Raw genomic sequence first — 9,018 nt, 5'->3', positions numbered from 1 at the left:
GAATGCTTGAATTATTCCCCTGTGTGGGACATTGTTTTATCCCCCCCTTACCTCCGTCTCATCGCCTCCATCATCCGCCGTGCCAGCGCCGCTCATCTCCCAGCCAGTCCTCACAACATCCAACTCCTCACCGAACACTGCGTCCCGCCGTCGCAGTCCCTCTCTCATCACAAACCCAGCATTCCCATTCCTCCACGGCAAAGTCTCCAAACAACCCCCGCTTCTCTCTAGGACGTCCCCGCCGCCGTCCATCACGCACATCGGCTCCCCCTTCTCCCGCGTCATCTCTCGCGATTTCCAACCGGACCGTAGCAAGCCTCCAGAGGATACTTCGAAAACATGGCGGCCGTTTTAAAAGAAACGCTTCCCAAAAAGCTCTGTTTTCCCTGTACTTAACTACAGTCTACACAAAGGAAACATCGGCTCTACAGCTCCCCCCTGCGCCCTCTGATGACATCATCCGCGCCGCTGCCACTCATCCCAACGTGAGGACCCCGAGGCCGGCCGTGCCTCTGCCTGTCGCGTCTTCTGTCTTGTCCTGTTCTGATATATCTGCGCCTGTGTCTCTTCCCCAACCAATCTATACCTCTGCTGAACAATTGCACCTAACCTCTTCCACTCAGCCACCTTCCCTAAACTCCTTGCTGCAGAGTCTTCATTGCCCCAGGCTCAGGACCCTCCCCAACCCCCTTCTCTGCTTAATCTAATTTCTGCACTCTCCTCTGTCTCTACCTCCGGCGTCCAACACGGCTCAAGCTCCGCCGGCTGGGTGCCTTTGGCCCCCGTTTCTTTTCTTTCAGCCCCTGCTGCTGTCTTCACGGCCCAAAGGTCATCCAGCAAATGACCCTCAGCTCAGCCAGCAGGCGGCCCTTACACTCCCCCACCCCCTGGCGTCCAAGACGACTCGGCAGCCTCCTCCGTTCTCCATGCAGCCTTCGCCCCCGCTTCAATTCCTCCTCAACGGTCTTCGGCTTCCATATCCCAAGCCACCAAGCTTCATGCCCCAGACCTGTCTAACCCCTCCTACTGCAATCTGCTTTCTGCTCTTCTTCCCTCCTCATCTTCTTCCATCCCCAGTGTCCAACACGGCATCAGTCATCCCATGCCTTCGGCCCTGGATTTCAATCTCCCCTTTACTAAGGACTTTTCTCTCCGAACAGCCGTTCCTCTCCCAGCTCCTCCCAACGCACTAAAGTTTAGTCCTCCTCCCATTTCCCTTTCACTCCTGCAGCAAATTCTACGAGGTGCAGACGTCAGTCTAGCTCACCTTCTCTCTTCCTCCACTTACAACTCCGATTCCAGAACAGTCAACTGCGGCTCGATTTCCGTTACTCTCAAATCTTCTGACCCTCACTCTGCTTCAGTCCTTAGAATTTCTGACTTCTGTTTGGCTTTCAGTATTTTTCGCGACATCATGTGCTCCGCCTTTCCTGAACGTCGTCAGGACCTCTGATTACATGTACATCATCCTTGATCTATCTGTCCGTTTCGAGGGCTCCCTGTTCTACGATTACCATAAGCAGTTCTCTGCCAAGGCCGCCGCCCGCCTACTCCAATGGAACCAGCACACATACTGGGGTGCCCTCGACATCGAGCTTTACTGCCGCACTTTTGGTCGCCCCATTGTGATGATCGGAAGCCAACAAATCTGCAACAACTTCAATTTCTCGACATGTACCTCTTCCTTTTGTCGCTTCCTTCACATTCCACGCTCGCTCTGCCTGCCCCCGCCGGCCCTTCCACGCTTGCTCCACCTTCAGCGTTCCCAAATGACTACTGGCTTATCTGTCTACCCCAGTTGATATCCCAGCTCCTGCATCCGAACTGCTCCATCACCCCAACCCCTCTTCCACTCACATCTTACTTGATGGCCTTTCCTTTGGATTCTCACCAGGCCTGTGCACACTTCCTTCTTCCTCAGTCTTTTGCAAAAATCTGCAATCTGCCACCGCCGATCCCCAGTCCGTCAATTGCTTGCTAGCATCTGAAGTTGAGAACGGTTTCATGATCGGCCCACTTGACTCTCCCCCATTCCCTGAATACTGCATCAATCCCATCAGTATAGTATTCCGTAAGTATTCCGGTAAAAAACGCCTTATAATCGACTTGTCAGCCCCTCATAACTCCCGCGTGCCAAGTCTCAACAGCCTTATTCCCAGCTCAGAATTCCCTCAGACTCCCTCCACTATGCCACCATTGACCATGCCATTTCTCTCATCAAAATCGCAGGTCCGGGTGCCTGGCTTGCTAAGGCCGACATCTCCAGTGCCTTTAAAGTCATGCCTCTCGACCCAGACTTCTGGCACCTCTTCGGAGTTCATTGGCGGAACAAGTCCTTTTTCGCAGTCCTCCTTACTTTCGGATGTAGGAGTAGCCCAAATAATTTTCGATATCTTAGCCTAAGTTCTTTGCTGAATCCTCTTGAATAATTATAAGCTTCCTTTTCTCGTCCACCTTCTCGACGATTTCCCTACTATAGACTTTCCTCACGCCCCACCTGCAAAAGCCTCCTCAACACTTATTTCTGTTTTTAGGAAACTAGGGGTACCCCTTGCCACGGACAAAACAACCGGCCCCTCTCATACAATCCAATTCCTCGGGTTCACCCTCAATTCCATCAATTTCTCCGCCTCCCTGCCTCGCGATACGATTGACAGAATCCAGATGTATATCTCAACCTATTCTTCTGCCAAATTTTGCACAAAGAGGGAACTTCTCGCTCTGCTCAGCCACCTCAATTATGCCATGCATATCATTCCTCAAGGACGGTCGTTCATCTCCTACCTTCTCGACCTCGCCTCTTCCGTGTCCTCTCTTTACCACCACGTAAGCCTTTCAGCCGACTGCAAATCCGAGCTCAGGCTCTGGCAGCTATTCTTAGCCAACTGGAATGGCATATCTCTCTTCTACAATGACCTCCTCTCTGATGCCGAGGATATCCAGCTTTTCACAGAAGCAGCCCCCTCAGTCGGTTTTTGAGGCTATTACCAAGGCCAATGGTTTGCGGCCCCTTGGCCTCCCGAATTCTCTTCAATCCCTCTCGCCGACCAGTCATCGGCCTTGTTCGAAATATTTCCAATTGTCATTGCCGCTTTTCTTTGGGGCTACAATTGGAAACAAAAATCCGTCCTCATCCATTCGGACAACTGCACAGTAGTTCATATAATCAACAAAGGAAGGTCTTCATCCGAATCTATCATGAAACTTCTCTGCCGTCTTAAATGGATTTCTCTCACACATCAATTCATCCTCATAGCAGCTCATATTCCAGGCCACATTAATGAGATAGCTGACTCTTTCTCTCGCTTTCAATTAAAAAAATTCAGGAACTTGGCACCAGATGCAAGACCAAACCCGTGCACAGTACCTCCCTATTCGGAACTCATGTTCCTCTTGATCATCCCTTCCATCACTATCTCCAGCTGGCCCAGCAAACTATTCTCTCAGGGATTGCCCCTCGAACTCTCAGTTCTTACTGGACTGCCTGGAAGGGCTTCCAATCCTTCCACCTCTCTGGGAACATAAAATTATCGATATTCTCATCGTATCATCCTTCATTTGCTATTGCAGAAACTCACTCAAGGTACGAGCATCCACCACCAAAGTATACCTGTGCGGCATCCACTTCTTCCATAAACTCTTTTTCAGCACGACTTGTCCATCCCTTATCCACCCTCAAATTACTCTCCTTCTTAAAGGCTTTCAGCGACTTGAAAAACCACTTCCGAACCAACGTGCACTATTTACCTCAGACATCCTTAAATCCTGCATCTACATTCTCAGGTCGGGTTACCATTCACCCTGGGTCGACCGCACTCTCGAATCTTTATTCTTGTTAGCCTTCTTCGGCTTCCTAAGAAGGAAATTTGTAAATTTCTCTATTAATTACACATCTGTCTTATCCCAAATTATATGCTCCAAAATTACCGCTGCTTCCACATCCTTCGATACTTCTTCTCAACCCTGCTTATCTGACATCTCCATCTTATCTTCCGATACACTGACCTTCTATCTCAAGAAAAGCAAAACTGACCAACTCGGGTCCGGCACTCTTATCTATTATTTCAAACTCTGTTCCTACATAAGCCCATATGAGCCTCTATCCCATTACGCACATCTTCGCACCTCTGCCGGAGCTTTGCCTACTGACCCTCTGTTCGTAAACGAGTAGGGCCGTATCGTGACCCCCAACTGGTTCCTCTCTCACCTCCACGACATCCTTCTAACCGCCGGATACCCCCCTGAACAATTCTCCGGGCACTCCTTCAGATCAGGGGCCGCGTCCTCTGCCGCTCGCCAAGGCATACCCGAGTATCTCATCAAGCAACTCGGCCGTTGGTCCTCCAAGGCTTATCATGCATACATCAAAACTAACCCCGGTACCATCAAGCAGGCACTTTCTCTCCTCGACTGAATTAGTTCAATAATCATTGTTTTTCTGCACTGGTGACTGGGGGTCCGCTTGGTTGTTTTGGGGGTCCTATCCTCCCTGTCCAACGGCTGGGAGGTCGGCCCTCAGCCAAGCGGGTTACGCCAAATCACCACATCCCAATAAACGATTCTAACTTCTCCCACACTTTCAGCTGCTGTCATTCCTCGTGAAATGGAGTTGGAATGAAGGCAGCCGAGCTCATTCGACACAGCTGCCGCAATTCCCACTAATTCTGACATAAGCAACCGGTCTCCATACTGTATATATCAAATGTCACCCTCCCCTCTTCCTCCTTTGTTTTCTGCATCCCTCCTCCACCCCCTCTCCACCTTTGCAGCTGCCCCATTGGTCGCATGGGGGTCCTATCCTCCCCGTACAACGGCCGGGAGGTTGGCCCTCAGCCAAGCGGGTTACGCCAAATCTCCACATCCCAATAAACGATTCTAATTTCTCCCAAGCTTTCGGCTGCTGTCATTCCTCATGAAATACAATTGGCATAATACCATTAGGGTTTGGAGATATGTTTACTTTAGTTCTTCTAATATGTGTGACTCCTCTTTCTTTTCTGTGCTAAAACTATTTAATATAGAAGTTTTTCTTTTCTCAAACTGAGGCATGTTGTCAGTTTCTTCCTTGGTAAACAGATAATTATACATTTAATTTCGCATTTGTTTTCTAATGGTTTCCCATTTTTATTCCAGAGATTTTTTTTTCTTCAATCTTTACCATTCTTTTCTATTATATGAGTGAACCTTTAATCTAGAAAACTATGGTTATTTATTTTAACCTCCCTTACAATATTCTTCCTATCTCTGTCTTGGCCTCCCTAAAACATTTGAATTGCTCTTTGTAAATCTTTGTACTGCCTTTCTTTAATTTGGTGTTATTCTTAATTATTTAAAAATGGTTTCTTCCTCCTTTATGTTTCAAATGGTTACTCGGGGCACTGTTTTGTGCATTATGGCCTTTCTCTAAGAATATCATTCAAAAGCAGCAATCTAAATCTCTATTAATTACACATCTGTCTTATCCCAAATTATATGATCTATTCAATCTTATTCTGCTTCTCTTTTTCTTCAGAGTCTGCCTTGAAATCCCCCGTTTTGCAGTCTACATGTGCAGTTTCAGAATGTACTTCAAACGAAACAATTTGCTCAGTCAGTCTCTTGTCTGCAACCACTCCCTTATCCAGCCCATATCTAGAATGTCTTTTAGAGTTACAGGGACTTTGACAACTGTGGAAGAACCTGTAAACCCATATTTTAGTATAAAGAAAAAGTATGTGTCTCACTTTTTATCTGTGGTGTTTTCATGTCCTCACACATGTTTATCGGAAATAACTATTTTAAAACAGAACACCAAAGATACATTTACATTCAAACTCTTTACACATGATGTGCACAAAATTCAGGTAACTTATTTAGAGTTCATATATCACATTTACTCTGAATCACAAAAATGCTTCTTGATTTATAATCTAAAACATGGGTTTTTCTTAGGGGTTGTGAGAGGGAGAAATATTGTACTCCCTCTGGAAGGAAATCGTACAATCCCACTGAAGTCATGATGCTTCAGCTTTGATTTAGAGATTTAATGGTGCTTTGCTTGCTTTTTTTTCTTTCTTGAAAGCATTGTCAGAATTAAATAAGGCATATTATTTGAACTATTGTTGTAGACATCACTTAGTGGATGAAATTATACCCTGCTTATGGAAATGGCCCCTGTAAAAATGTGGCTGCAGACCAAACTTAAACTATAATTAAGACTTAGGGGGTAAATGACAAAGCCATTTGTGTCAAAATATGTGTTCCAGGCATATTTCAGAAAGCACAAAAACTTGGGTTGCAAAACATTAGCTGCAAAACTGTTGAATTTATCTTGAAGCCTCCTGAGTATTTCACATGGATATTTCACAGGATCAGAAATTCTTCTGTTTTCCTAAAATCAAAACCATTTAGAGAGTAATTACATAGAGCCATGTCAAAATTACAGTGACTTCACTCACTCACATTGCATTATCTGTTAAATATAGGTATGCTGCAGGCTATGATACACTTTCCATTATATGAGCATTTATACAGATATAAATAATCTGGTATTATAAGCATTTAATTCAATTATGGATTTATTTTTTTAAATGTGTTTTAAATTCATTTTATATTGTGTGGATTTTGATTTTGTCTTTGTTTATTATGCTGTTTGTCCCGATACACCATTTAATACCTGATTAATGGACTAAATCTTTATGTAATCATAACTTTACTTCCCCTTTTCTGTTTTTCCCCCAGCTTAGATTTTCACTAAAACACTAGTGTGTGAAAATAAATTAGAATACATCATTTTGTTTTGCTGGAATCCACAATATTTTCCTGTTTCATGCTTTGCCTACAATGTAGTATGTCAGGTCTGTGCCCACTGCTAGGAGTAGTTACTGAAAGTTACTGAAAAAAACAAATCAACAGGATGGGACATATGGCTTCTCTCATTTCTAACCATCTTCTTAAAAGGTTTTTAAATTACAGAACTATAAAGGAAATAAAATTTGTATTTATTTTTAATGAGAGTAAAAAGAGTAGAGCATAGACACATCATGCCAATTAATCTGTTCTTACTTTGTCCATGACAAATTAAACAAAATGCTCTTCTTTTCATGTTTAATTAGCTAACTTAAAAATGAAAAGAAGATTTAAAAACCAAGACAGCTAATCATCTGAATTATTGCTGTTTTACCTAGTAATGAAAATCTTTCATTGTCATTTAAATAAAAAATGCAGTTTGGTTTTTAGAAAATCAATTACCTTTTAGAGACCAAGAAGGAATAAAGGATATGTTTTAATTAAATATTTCCAGTGCTTGGATTAACTTTAATACTTGTTTATTAATTCATTTGTAATTCATTACATTACATGTGTAATGTGTAATGATTTCACAACTGTGCAACGATTTCTTTCATTCATTTCAAACAAGTTTGAAAAATAATATTTTGTAATAAAACAATACTGAGAAAAGTACGTTTTGTGTTTTGCGTTATGTGCATTATACAAATAGTCTTGCCTTTTATGTCTATGATAACAGTTTTTGATTGAATATTTCCTTTACATTGTTGTTAAATGATTTTAAAGAGGTCTGGAAATGAATGCTTTTTATCTGGTTTAGGTTTTTTCCAGTTATTCATATATTCAGGATATGGCAATTCACAAAACTGTAGGTAATCGGTAATGGGGTATGTGAAAAGATTAATACGGTTAATAAAGTGATGTTATATATAGAATGTTGTTTGGTACAGCAGATTTATTTTCTTAAATACTTTTCCTTACTTGTCAGAAAAAAAAAACAAATTAATTTTATCAAAATGACATTAGATAGAAGATATTAGATTGGAAGTGTTTGGTTAGATGAACTGATGTTCAATCTAGTGCTGTGAATTTTCTTATAATTTGCTTAACTGATGTACTTATCCAGGGTGATTTGCAAAACATACAAAATGTACATTATGTGCAAGTACGAGGAATAATTGTGCTGCCACAGGAAAGGAAAAATGAATTAAATTAACAGAAGGACAATACGTGTAGCTCAAGTTGAAAAAAACAACAATAAGAGTGCCACACAATGAAAAAACATTAAGAACTAAAACACAGTGCAGTGCACAGTTCAGCTACAAAAGAGAAAAGTAAGCATTTTTTTTGTATATATTCCATGTTAACAGTGCAATTAGCAAAATACATTACCACTCTGATGGTAATGTCATAACATGAGAGAACCCACAGGTGTAGTCTTAAGATAAATCTTAGATAATTTGGTTCTTAAACATCAGTCAACATTTCTACCAAATAAAGAGTAACTGATTACCTACAGTTTTGTGAATTGCCATATCCTGAAAGACACAAAGCTGGTTAATAATACAACAGCACCCCTTAGTGGACTATATTATAGAACTCCAGGGAGATAGAGTAAACTATTGAAAAGAAAAGGTCATGTATACTGTTAAAAATGTACAAATCAGCATGCTGGGAACTGAAAAAGATCCAACGCATATGTTACATTTTAATGTATCGTAAATGGTAAATTTTGGATTTGAAAATCAAGTGACTTTTTATTGGAGGGAAATGGGCTTGTGTGATATAAAACATTTGGTTACAAGTTGATACCCTTCGAGGCTCTTGACTTTTTTCTAATTGAACTACAATATTTTCAGTATATTGCCTGACTGGTAAGGAATATGAACATCAGAGTGTAAAAGTGCTTAGAGCAACAGATAAGCTAAAACATGTGTAACGTAATATGAGTAACTATAAAACCATTAAAGAGGTGGCTGTTCATCTAAAGAGATGGATATGAGGTGCATGATTTCCAAAGCATTTTCAGTGCTTACCTTCAATTTGATGTGAATGCATGGAAATTAATCAGCTGATTTAATCTAATACCTAGTGATACATTTACAATGCATTGGAGACCTATTCTTTTTTTTTTTTGCTTTTCAGAGAGGTTTCTGGACCTCATAATTCACAAGAGCAGGTAGTGATGTTAATCCCTTGCTGGGGTTAAAATGGTGATGAAACAGCAGGCTTAAAATGTGACAGGCTACA

General features: G+C 42.0%; 1 pseudogene; it reads left to right on the top strand.

Annotated features, from left to right (window-relative positions):
• Positions 1 to 339: 339 nt before the first annotated feature.
• On the top strand, positions 340 to 4,414 carry LOC138239101 (uncharacterized; annotated as a pseudogene).
• The last annotated feature ends 4,604 nt before the right edge of the window (positions 4,415 to 9,018 follow it).

Source organism: Lepisosteus oculatus, chromosome 5, assembly GCF_040954835.1.
Source record: "Lepisosteus oculatus isolate fLepOcu1 chromosome 5, fLepOcu1.hap2, whole genome shotgun sequence".
Taxonomy (NCBI): domain Eukaryota; kingdom Metazoa; phylum Chordata; class Actinopteri; order Semionotiformes; family Lepisosteidae; genus Lepisosteus; species Lepisosteus oculatus.
The sequence above is the reverse complement of the archived record's forward strand: the minus strand, read 5'-3'. Positions and strand labels throughout refer to the sequence as shown.